The 13319-nt window shown below is 39.8% G+C and overlaps 1 protein-coding gene across 8 annotated transcripts in view; it reads right to left on the bottom strand.

The window, feature by feature from the left end:
* CDH12 (cadherin 12) overlaps positions 1-10029 on the bottom strand; it is a 1513562-nt gene extending 1503533 nt beyond the window's left edge. For all 8 annotated transcript variants that reach the window (XM_075314868.1, XM_075314867.1, XM_075314866.1 and 5 more), the window contains exon 1: positions 9364-10029. The gene's annotated coding sequence lies outside the window, so the exon portion shown is untranslated. The remainder of the gene's footprint in view (positions 1-9363) is intronic.
* Between the last annotated feature and the right edge of the window lie 3290 nt (positions 10030-13319).

Below are 13319 nucleotides of genomic sequence, written 5' to 3'. Positions count from 1 at the left end.
GCAAGTAGTGAACCGAGCCCTTACAGACATTATCATCACTGTCCCTATTGGGGCTCACCATCTAAATTCCCTATCAGTATGTCTTTGAAGTGGAGTCTGAAACCAGAGGACCCCAAGAAAACCCACATAAACAGGGGGAAATCATATAAACTTTTTGTAGATTCTGTACTTGGCGGAACATAAACCCAGGTCCCAAGTGCTGACAGATTTCAGTGCTAACCACTAGCAAATGTCATTAATTCATGATCACTGGGGGTCCGATCTTTTCAATTTCCTTATATCCACAGAATAAATGGTCGGCAGTACTTATTCAGCCCCTTCAAAATTTCTTCTCTGTTAATTTGTGCTCCCAACTATCATAATGGAGAAGAGTTATTTTTAAATAAATAGGGTCAGCTTCAGTTTCCCATACATTTTGGTGGCCAGGAGCACCGATGGGCGAAGAGAAACTGTGAAGGACACATAGCAAAAAATCAGAACAGCAATCCCTTCCTTCTCAGGATCAATAGGATCCCAGAGGTCAGAACTAGTGTTGAGCGGACCCGAACTGTAAAAATCCGGATCCGCGCGGTTTCAGCGTCCAATCCGGGGTTATTTATTTTTTTTTTTCTCTCTCTCTCTCTCTCTCTCTCTCTCCCTGATTTTTCACTATCCGCTCAACTCTAGTCAGAACCCTAGAACCATTAAGTGATTAACCTGTAGCTATGCCATAACTTATTGAGAAGGAGATACAATCTTGACATCACACACGCTGCTGATATCATCATAGGAGCATAATTACAGAATATTCACTATCGACAGAAAACTGAATATCCATAACTCTGGTGCCGCCCACTTGGCTGAAAGTCAACTGTTGCAATTTAAATATAACTTCTTTTGTTTTATGCTGTCAAACTTCCAATAAAATCAGTTAGAATGGTATTTACCTGCGGAATACCAGTATGCCTGCAGGAAATACTGTTTGTTGTTGTTTTTATGGCAGATTCCCTTAAAGTAGCTTAGATCCACAGTAACGATACAGAGATTGCACTTTCTGAAGGTGTCCATATATGGTGATAATAAAAGTAGCAAGTTTAAGAATTATAATAATATTTGGAATTATTATCCTTTTTTGTCAAATGTGCCAGTTAATCATATGATGGATTTTTGCAGCCCATCATTGTTATTGCAACCTGATGACATTTCTGTGAATAGAGATTTTGGCTAATTGACATCTGTGACCTTTGCAGAAAGCAGCTGTATTCAGAGCTATGTGTTAAAAGACTTGCAAACAGGCTCATTTGCAGCTCAAACTTGGTGCTTTCTTCTAGTTATACTATCACTGTAGGCTGCAGGAAAGTACAGAAGACTGTTTTTGGAGGTGTCTCGTAAAGGCATGAGGAAATCTCATTGACAGCATCGTTATGACGTTATCAAAGCAAAACTGTTCATGGAACAAAGGTTTCCTAACAGAAGATATTCGGCAAGGTTTGTGATAAGGCTTTGATGTGCTTTCACTGGATAGAAAAGCAATTGAATGTTTGGTAATGGGAGATATAGTATCAAATATATAGTATATATATATATATATATATATATATATAGATATAGTATCAAAGGTTCCTGTATATATATACATAACAAACAACATATCTCACGTGGTCTTTATGGAAAAACGGTAGGGCTGTGTTCACATAACATTTAATTTTACTATTAGAATACATAATGGTAAAATCTCCTGACTTATGCATCAATCTTAAAGGTGCATTGTACTGTATGTTATCCATTATCGATATCTCCTCGTCCTGAAAAAAGTGCACATTTCTACTTTTATTTTCAGTCACAATCTAGGAGATCACTGCAGATTATTCTTACATATTCAGTAAAAAACCCCATCCTGGCACTATTTTTTGCATCCATTAGATGTGTGGGACATATATATTGTGTATATTTGAAATACTGTGTGAGCCTTCAGAATTTTAAGCATATAGACAAAATGTAAAAAAAAATTGTGTGATCAAAATTAAAGGGTTAATTTTAATTAATCCTATTACTGTGTACCTTGAATAAATGAATTTACTGAAAAATTGTTTTTTGGTAATTCATTTATGAGTGAATTCAGCAACATGGCAGTTGCTTGCTGAACCGCAAAAGGCCATCAAATGTTAAAAAAATGATACTCACTTTACTGTTCACCTCTCCAGCCCCTCCATGTCCTCTATCTGGTCTCCACCACTTTTTCAGATCCCTGCCACTTCTGTGAAACCATGAATGGTCACTGCATCATGAGATAATGACATGAGCTATGACTTGGCTCACACAGTAGAGATCTAAAAAGGCTTTGAGGACTGGAAAAGTGATGGTGACAAGCAAAGGGTGAGGAAGTAAGGTGGGTATAATGATTTTTTTTTTACATTTTACATTTACCATATTCAAGAGTCTACAGAGACCCCAGAGCATATTAAGAGATATATCTGTGGAAAGTATGACCGAGGGCCTTACCGTACCATACCGACTGCCACCCCATCCCCCATTTCCCAAATTACTACCTAAAATTAAGACACAAAATCTATGTGACATTGGATGTAAAAGGCCAGAGCAGCCCATTTGTTAACTAACAACCAACAATAAATAACAATTTCAAACATCAAATTAATAATAACATAACCGACCGAAAAGGAGGAGGGGTAAGTGAAGTGTATTCGATTCCAACACAAGCGCCAATACCTTCCCTCAGTCGTATTACACTAGCTCTAGGGCACCTAGCCGAGTGTTGCCCAACCCATGTCCCGCTGAGACCTTAGCCCAACATGGACCCACATTAAAACCAACCATACTATTGCACCACCAGGGATAAACCGTTCCTGCACTGAATTGCTCTTTTGTGCAATCCACCACCTTGAAATACCCACATCCTTTCCGCCTACTGCTGCGACAAAGCAAACTCATACCCATCTATCCACATTGATCTCCAAAAGTCTCAAAATAAAGTGTGATGATTCTGGATGCCTACCAGGTAATGAATGACCACCCCCACCCTTAAGCCCTGCCCTATATACTACGCTATAACTGCCCTCCCCCTGACCAATCACAGGTTCCTGCAACCCAACTGCCCCTATAACCCCACTATCATGGTTCTGATCTGTGGTGCTCTACTCTTCAGCAGAGCTGGTGTTCTGTTTTGTATTTTACGCCGATGTAGAAGTGGTTTCCTGTGCTGGTGTTGGGAGGGGTCTCTATCCAGGTGCCTTGTTCTGGGTAATTGCTCAGCTTTATTAGGAATTAACCTCACACAGAATGCCACCAGTCATAGTTCCTGACTGCAGTAAGTGCTCTGGCTCCCGTTTGTGCTTTGATCTTGTCCTCCTACCACCGTCCTGCTGTTATGCCTCTCATTCTGTGCCCCTAACTCTGATGTTGTTTTCCAGCTCCTGACCTCCAACTTTTACCCTGACTTCAGCTCCGCTTTTCCCCAGGTTACCTTACGTGACTTCCTGGCTTCTAACCTATGGCTTGTGCTATAACCTCAGCTTTGCTTCATCCCTGTGTTCCATACATGACCTCTGGCTCCTGACCTTTGGTTTGTTTGACTTACCCATCATTAGTTGCTTCTTGTAACACCTAGTGGTAGTTCGTGAAACCTATCCTCCAATTTTCCTGCTCAAAGTGCATCCTCAGCTTAACCTCTTGCTATACCCACTGGCCTAGCATACCTCCTTAGTCATGTTGCCCTCCCTTTAACCCCTTTGGGGCAGCCAGCTAAGGCTGTTACTTTAAGCACGTGAAAAGTAACATCTCTGCTAATTGCATACCATGGGAAAATCTGTGTGAACAGTTCAATTGGAATTTTGCCTGATTCCTTCATCTCTTCTGTAAGGTGATGTTTGCTACCCTATCTGAGAGCAGCATTTAAAAAAATAGAAGACAAGCTCTGAAGTATAGTTTTATTTAATTTGGTGATTATTTATGAGCAAAAAGACAGGTAAATCCTGGCAATGTGAGTCTTGTGAAGTCCAAGCCCATTGACTAATTGACAGCCTCTTATGATTTAAGAAAACTTGTCAATTATTGTATGTAGTTAAGGTAATAAGGACTCTCGCTTTTTATCTTAGGAGTCCTGCCATGATTTCCTTTTTTAACTCAGGAATAATGCACTATCTCATAAACTTAGATATGCCGCCCGGGCCCCGCTACACCCCCATTACTAAAGCATGGTGTATATGTCATTAGATACTGACAGTTACATGTGAAGTAGAAATTAGACTTAAAAACATACAATGCTTGATAAACTCCAGCCTTTTCGGCTTTTATGACTAGTTATTATGGTTCCATGAATCAGCCATATATTTAGAAAGAGGAAAGGGATTGGATCACCTTTAGTTAGAAAGCTTGCTTTTTGGCTTGGCAGCATGAATCACAGCCGAGCTGCACAATTGTAAATAGTGAAATGTTCCAGTGTTTCACAGATAATATACTTTAGGATTTGCTCTTATGGCTCTTTCTAGCACCACAGCAGGTGATTAACAGGTCTCTTCCGATCTATACATAATGGAGAAACCTGTGAATCACCGGGAAGAGGCGGCCGGGGCGGAGCTGAAGTAATCTCATCTTTGTATCTATGAAATCACAATTCTTTTTAGAAAATAGTATATCTGGCTGCAATAGTGCAATAGTGCAGCAAAGATGTCAATTCATACTGGCTGTGGTTTGGGCATCATGAATCACCTGACAAGTTACCATATGCCTGATGCATGGAGCTTTAGTTAATATAACCATATACATGAGCCTTAGTTATATTTAAAGGGATTCTCTTGGATCTGATAATGAAGATATTGTGCTTGCCAGGACACTAGTGATGAGTGAATACTAAATATTCGAATTTGGGTCATTCGTACCGAATACCTAGTACTATTCCAGTATTTGTCACAATTAACGAACCTAACGCAAGTCAATGGGGAACCGGAACATTTTTTTTAATATATCCCAGAAAAATGCTTGGCTTCACCATTGACTTGCATTAGATTTGTTATTTGTGATGAATACTTGAATAGTACTAGGTATTTGGTATGAATAATAAGAACCCAAATATTTTGTATTTCAGGACAGGACAAGTGTACAGCCAGCAGATCATGTGTGTATTTCCTATTCTTACAAGCAGGGCAGTATAGGAACAAACAAGCATTATAATGCACCTGTACTGACTTGGCTAAAATTCTTGAGAACTATTTCTAGAACTATATAGTCTGTCTAATAGTTCGGAGAATAAAGTATATTCTTGTTGCACCATATTTATGATGTGTTTTAAATACTTTTTTCAATTCATATGACTAAATCGTGTGGCCATAATAAAAGGGGTGTATCTTTTGGGAAGGGGCATGGTTTAATGTGACCCAAAAATGTGCCCAAACCGTGGTGTATGTTTTTAATAGAAAGTAAGCTAACTAATTGGTGGCATAAAGTAGACAAGACAGACATCAAACACCATGAACCATTTTGATAAATTTTGTGCACCTTAAGACTGTCTGGTCTGAGTTTACACTGTCTAAAAAATTAAATTTTGATAAATAAACCCCACTGTTATCCTGAAAGTTAATTTTCCCATCTCTGATGTTGGCTTTATCAACCAATGTCAGATTGGCTGGTAATCTAATGTGTATGGGCACTGCCTGACTGCCGTCTGTTGCCTGCCACTAAGGGAAAAATGGATCAACATAAGAATCTTTCTTCTACATTCTATCTCCTTATAAATAAAAGCATACAAGCATGGATGGTCGAAGGGCAGGTTCCTGTGGTCAGGAGTTGCACTGGGAAAATCCATTCTAGATATTGAGGTTTATAAAATCTGTGGGACATAAAACAGTCTATGCAAATGAATAGTCAGACTATTTTCAGATTTAGGCACAGAATCCTGATCTACATCCTGACCAAAGGGGCATGCTACTCAATGCAGCATACTATTCAATGGAGCGGTGAGGCGCATACCTGTGTCTGCTGCCACCGCTGTTCAGAAGTTCCTGACATCTCAGGCCATGCACAATATGAAGCCTGGTTTACGCGTCCCGAGTTCAGCAAGGTCTAGTGCGCATGACTGGAAGTGTCGGGACTTCTGAGCAGCAGAGACAGTGGACACAGGTATGCGCCTCACCGGTGGTGATGCTGCAGTGAGTAGCATGTTAATATACCCCTGTGGGCATGCTAAAATGCTAAGAGGGTGGACTAGTTGGGGGAGGTAACACCCTTGTGACTATAATTATTATTATTATTAAATTATTATTATTAGTCGCTGGCTTAATTAGCATTTCATAAAAGATCTTTAGAGATACCTTTTCTAAAGATCTCTTTATCTATGATACTAGATACAGGCACAATTAGGCAGGGATTGGCAATATGCACTCAGAACTGTTCATGGTTCTGCATATTGCACCTGACAGGTTTCCCTTAAGGTGCAAAGACTCTTTTAGTGTACATACTGCAGTTATGGTACAGTTGGAAGAGATAGTTACTTTATGTGTATGGCTGTTACAAGGTCTATGAACTTCCCAATTTCTATCAATTCTGAGTTGACTAGTGTATTTTATGGTACATTAAAGAAAGTGCACAAGATTATCTTTAGATTTTTGTTTTCACTTTTTCATACCGGGAGCTTGTTTTATTACACAATAAATTTGTCGGGAACCTGTGCACTAGAGGTCACAACATTTTATGGTATCGTAAAAGTTACAACAAAAGACCAGTGTAAACTTCTGCGCCATTACTTGGCAGACTTCTTTTTTGCAAACAGACTTCAAGAGGGATCTAAATCCGCTCTTTATTTATTGAACATTATTTCAATCCTTATTTAATCTGCTCACATCTCCCCGTTCATTATTATTCTTGACTTAGCATCTCCTAACACATTGAACTTAATAAAAAGCCATTCTCTCATTTACATAGCAAAACGTACTGTAGTTTGTAGCATTGCTCAGTATGCGAAAGAAAAGTTCATTGTAATTGCTCTGCATCCTGGAGAATCAGTGAAAAACCAGATAAGAGGCATGATGGTATATGATATGCTGATTAGGAGGACTGTCTTATCTGCTCTGCATATATTTAGCTCAGATATTAGCAGAGGTACATTCAATTCTTACTGAATACTTTATCACTGACGCACAGGTGGGATTAATATGATTCTATGTGTTGTCTATGATATGTCTAGTATGGCAGATGGAGAATCATATTGGAAATATTGCAAATAATGTCTCCAGGAAATATCATTCACTATTCCGGACTAGTCCAATATTTGTAGCCATATGGATCACACATGTATTTCTAAACTACGTCAATGATGTATATATACGTATATATACATGTATATATATATATATATATATATATATATATATACATACATACATACATACATACATACATACATACATACATACATACATACGTATGTATGTATGTATGAAACAACCAAATAGAACATGTATGAAATGAACAACCACTAGAACATGTATTGTACAACCAAATAAATGATATATAAAACAACCTATAGAACATGTATCTTGAGTACTTTCAACCGGATGGAGAGAAGGTAGACAGTCAATCACTAGAGGACAATGGACTAATGGACTCTTGTTAACTTTTAGGTGACCTTATTCTTATAGAAACAGTCCTTGACTGTCATATGTGTTTTGAAATTACATGTCAATGGTATATATATATATATATATATATATATATATATATATATATATATATATATATATATATATACATATATATATATATATATATATATATATATATAAATAATGTATATATCTATAACTATATATATATATATATATATATATATATATATACGTATATATATATATATATATGTATATATATATATATATATATATATATATATACATATATATATATATATATAAATAATGTATATATCTATAACTATATATATATATATATATATATATATATATATATATATATATATATATACGTGTATATATATATATATATGTATATATATATATATATATATATATATATATATATATATATTAAGTTCCTTCGACCTGAGGGAGAATATCTAGACGGTCAATTACTAGAGGATAATGGACTCTTGTTAACTTTAATATGTGACCTCTGCCTGACAAAAAGAGTCCTTGCCTATCGCATGTCTTTCTAAATTACACGTCAATAATATATATATATAGCATAACCAAAATATACAAATTGATAACAATGGAAAAACACATATCTTGACTTCTTCAACCTGAGGGACAAAAACTGGGCAGTCAGTCACCAGAGGACAATGGACTCTTGTTAACTTTAATATGTGACCTTAGCCTGACAAAAAGAGTCCTTGACGATCATCCACCAACTTGAAATGCAGAGTGACAGGATGAAATACCTGGTTCCTAATCTGACTTGGCTTCTTGATTTAACACTTTCTATGACATATTTCTTTCCTCTTCTTGAAGATTAAGGTTCTGATGGGGGCTGGGGGAGAATATTCACCTGCCTTGAAATAACCTAGAAATGATTTATTCATTTTTTCTCTCTCCCTGTAATTCAATGTAACATTGATCAAGGTGCTGAGATGTATGGAGTGAGCTCTCAAGCTGTTGTCTTTGTAACTCATATCAGCCAGCATTTTAAATGTTTTATCTGCAATAACCAGATATCTTGCCTCTTCCACACTGTCTCTTAGGTGTCGTAGACCTATTAATACAGTCAACTATTCTATAAATAAGAACGTTCTCGGAGAAAGATGGAAACATAGTACAGTGTTGACATTAATGGCTTGTTTTATGCTCTAGCTATCCACCATGGTAGAATCACATTTCAATGCATGCTCCCCTGATATTAACCCTGCAGGCGGACACGTAATAGGATTTAGCTCGTACCTTACTTAGTCAGCAGAATAATATATTCACCCTTCCCCATCATCACCCAATTATTGTTTATATCTCTGGCTCCTTAACTCCAGCCATAAAACCTTTTCAAGGATGATTCTATTCAACTCCAAAGTTTCACTCCAAAGTCAGACCATATACAATGCTACAGGAATGAATCACGCCAATTAATTATTTCCCACATCCTAATAAAAGACGTTTACATTTCCATTAACTACGAAGACTCAATCTTCTTAGCAAAGCTTACAGACAGCTTTCAAAGCAGCACACCAGCAAACATGAAAAGGTCAAAGATAGCAGTACAGTCCAGAAATTGACAGCATAGTATCAAGAAAAATAGTAGAGGGAGAAATAAAAGCTTTTTTTTATTGACAGGAGAAGGTTGATTTGCTGCAGTGCAGACTGCCAGCTCTCAGAAGTTTCCATACCCACACTTAGAAGGATGCATTTGCCCAGATAAAGGATCACTTACCTTAATTGAGATGCTTTGTGTCCTACAGTCCAAGCAGCCAAACCAACACCCAGCAGGTATAGCAAGTGCCGGTTGTGCTGTCCCTGCTTCCTCTGACTACAGCCCAGCTGAAATCCTTGTACAGAGTGGTATTGTGCCACTGATCTCTGTGTAATATCTCCAAGCACTGTGCCCTGGACAGAGAGAGATCCTCTAACTAGGGCAATAGGCTCCTGTCAGGTCCCTTGAGTCTTGGGATGATCATTGACCTGATTAGTGTTGAACACTCCCTACATACAGGGAGCGCATACAGAGGATTGGACGGTGACAGGAGAATTGGGGGGAAAATGCACAGGAGCCACTTGGGAACGCTGTCTTTTCCAGACTAATGGATGTGTTGCTGCTGAAGCTGTGCAATTTGTGAGGAGGTTATGTACAGTGTTAACCAATGTGCTACTGCCTCTCTGTGCTGCTGCTGATGCTGATGCTGGAGGATGAGATACAGTAGCTGTGCACTGCACTGTGCTTGTGGATGTAGCCTCAGACAGCATGTAGAACACATTAATTAGAGACTGATGTAGCGGTTTCATAACAAGAGGCTTAAATATGCAATTTTCTGTAAGCTGCAAGATAAAGTAGATTAACACACTTTCTCCGACCCCCAGAGACTAATTCTCCATTGCAGCCAGAGCACTGAGAAATGAATTAGGTGGTCCTACTGAGCATCAGCCTGATGCTTGTCTGTCATAAAAAAAAAACTGTGCACCCATACAAAACAGCCCTATATAACTCCACGGCGGAATGCCGAATTATTTCAGAGGAAACCATTCAATGGGCAGAAAAGTACAAAGCAGCTGTAATCTGACAGGGAGAGAAATTAACTCCTGCTCCTACAGGGACGGGGAAACAGCGCTATGTTAACACAAGCTACTGAATCCGATCAATACATGATTTTGTATGCTAAAACAAAAAAAGGCCAAGAAGGCGCGGAATGGGTTTAGTAAAGCGTTTCATGAAAACGTATAGAAATCTATATTTAGCCTCTCCATGAATGCTTAACGAGAAGAAGAAAAATAAGTATGATGCGCCCTTGAGTAATTACATTTTAATTAGTATAGTATTGATGGTATGGATTGCTTTAAAATGCAATAAGGCTGTAAATATTACATTATAAATACCAAGTTTGTTTTCTAATATAACCTGCTAGATAATGTTCTTTTGTATCAGGTGAGAAGATAAAATGGTTATTAAAAGTGGATTACCTGTCATTTTATAATATGCTGATTAAATATATGGACAATGACTAGGAAATGTCTGCCATTGCATTAATGAAGTGATATCTCAAAAAAAAAAAGAAAAAAAGTAAAGCTGAAAGTTCCACTCATCATGTCTGAAGGCACCAGCTGCTCTGCCAGTGGCAACATACAGGCGGCCTAAATGATGGTATTGATTATGATGGCAGTTTTGCAGGACAAAGTTGTGGAATTTGATTTTCCATTCTAATATTGATATGTTATCATTCTTAAAATGAGAAAAATAATAAAAAAAGCAAAAACTTTACAATCAACACATTAAATCCTATTACATCTTATCTTTAAGAGCAGTAATTGAAGCTAAATATGATCTCTGCTATTTGATTGCTTAAAGTAAATCTATCACTAAAATCAAATTACATATATGGGCTTGCAGATTTTACAAGTGTAAAAACATTGACACCTTTATATTTTCTATCTGTTGCTGCAGTTCTGAGAAACTAAAGATTTAGTTTGTATGAAAATAGGCCACTATGTGCTGTAGGTGTTTCAAAGCACTTCCCAAGCCTCAGCCTCGCAGGTTGTTTATCCTCCAACCGCTAACTTTTATAGCTTTTCTGGTAGCTCACTGTCTCTGTGACCTTCAGGAGAAAAGAAAAGAAATCAGACTGTGAGCAAGTAATGAAGTTAAAGAGGCTGGTGCTGGGTAGGAAAAAAACTTTAGGATGCAAAGACTTGTTGAGTACTTAGTCATGCCTAGAATACTTAAAAACTCATTCAGGAAAGCAGCAACAGATAAAAGACATAAACGCCCATATACATGTGTTATGAATTGGCGCCCCATAGCCGCAAGCAGCCTGCTGCGGTTCCTGTTACGCCCAGGTGCCGGCCAGTGTTTTTGCCCGTGCCTCGGGTCGTCCAGCTGGTTGCTTCCTTCTCCATGTCTAAGTATGGAGAAGCGGCTAGTGTGAATGCATGTGCCGATTTACCCCAGCCAGAGCCTAAGTCCAGTGTTTCACCTAGTGAGCATGCTCAGCCTGATAGTGCTATTTCTGAGGCTAAGTCCTTGGTTAAGGCTACTGAGCATGCTCTTACACTTAGTATAAAAAACCTCTTTGCACAGGTACTTTAACATCATGCCGTGTCTAAAGGCCGCTTTACACGCTGCAATATCATTACCGATATCGCTAGTGTGCATACCTGCCCCCATCGGTTGTGCGACACGGGCAGATCACTGCCCGTGGCGCACAACATCGCTCAGACCCGTCACACTACATACCTGGCTAGCGACGTCGCTGTGACTGGCGAACCGCCTCCTTTCTAAGAGGGCGGTTTGTTCGGCGTCACAGCGACGTCACTAAGCAACCACCCAAAAGAAGCAGAGGGGCGGGGATGAGCAGGACGAACATCCCGCCCACCTCCTTCCTTCCTCATTGCGGGCGGCCGCAGGTAAGGAGAAGTTCCTCGTTCCTGCGGTTTCACACGTAGCGATGTGTCCTGCCGCAGGAACGACGAACTACATCGTTACTGCAGCAGCAACGATAATCGAGATTAGGGGGGCATGTCACCAATTAGCGATTTTGAACGTTTTTACAACTATTCAAAATCGCTAATAGGTGTCACACACAAAGACATCGCTAACGGGCCGGATGTGCGTTACAAATTCCGTGACCCCAACGAGATCGCTTTAGCGATGTCATAGCGTGTAAAGCTGCCTTTAGTTCTGTGTTTTGCCTACAGAGCATGCTGAGGCTGATAGTCTGATTTCTGAGACTGCTGTTCAGGCTACTGAGCATGCTAAGGCACTTAATGCATCAGAGGCTAGGTCCGGTAAGGACCTCACTGGGCATGTCAGTGAGGTGGCAGGCCCTGATAGGCTGGCACGCATCAGGTATCCTGATGTTGTGGCCACTCCAGACTGGCTCGCGGTGGCCCGCCTCTATGACACGGCACCTCACCATTGGTCGTTAGACAATGACTGGTGAGGTGTTTGGGGCGGGGCTGCCATGAGGTCATCAGTGACGTGGCGGTCTTGGATAGGCCGCTGGGGATGGCACTGATGATGTAGCACTCCGCTATTGGTCCTTGGTCCCTGGATGTGCCATTGTGGTCCACACTGGGTTTTGGGTGGACCCTAGGTAATAAAAGGCTCTGGAGACAACATGGAGGTGCGCAGTCTTCACATGTGCTCAAACACAGCACACCTCCATGTGTTGAGCCCATTGCAGTCTCCTAGTGTCCAGTTCTGTTAGTGCAGCCCAGTGGTGTTAACTGGGCTGCTGCGCCACCTGTCCTGTTGTGCCCCCTACAAGCACTTACAGCGTACCTCAGGACCCCTATGGCGTTAACAGGGAGTTTCTGGGCTGGTGTTCTACTCTAGTGTCAGGGCTTAGGTGCAGAGGTCATGCTCCGTCTGTCTGTGTGGGAACCTGTGTTTAACCAATTGGGACCTAAGTAGAGATGAGTGAACCGGTCGCGGTTCGGCTCGAGCTCGGTTCGCCGAACCGAGGTCTGGTTCTAGTTCGGTTTGGCAAACTGGTTTGGCGAACCACTCAAACCCATAGGAACGAATGGGAGGCAATCACAAACTCATAAAAACACATTATAAATTTACACATACAGTTAATAAACATTGCCATAACACTTACTGGTGTCCGTGATGCCTCCTGCACTCTGTCTCCTGCCGCTATTCCTTCCGATGATGGCTGCATCCTCCCGATAACC

The sequence above is a fragment of the Anomaloglossus baeobatrachus genome, chromosome 6 (assembly GCF_048569485.1).
Source record: "Anomaloglossus baeobatrachus isolate aAnoBae1 chromosome 6, aAnoBae1.hap1, whole genome shotgun sequence".
Classification (NCBI taxonomy): domain Eukaryota; kingdom Metazoa; phylum Chordata; class Amphibia; order Anura; family Aromobatidae; genus Anomaloglossus; species Anomaloglossus baeobatrachus.
Note: the sequence above shows the minus strand (reverse complement) of the source record. Positions and strands in the feature narration are given on the sequence as shown.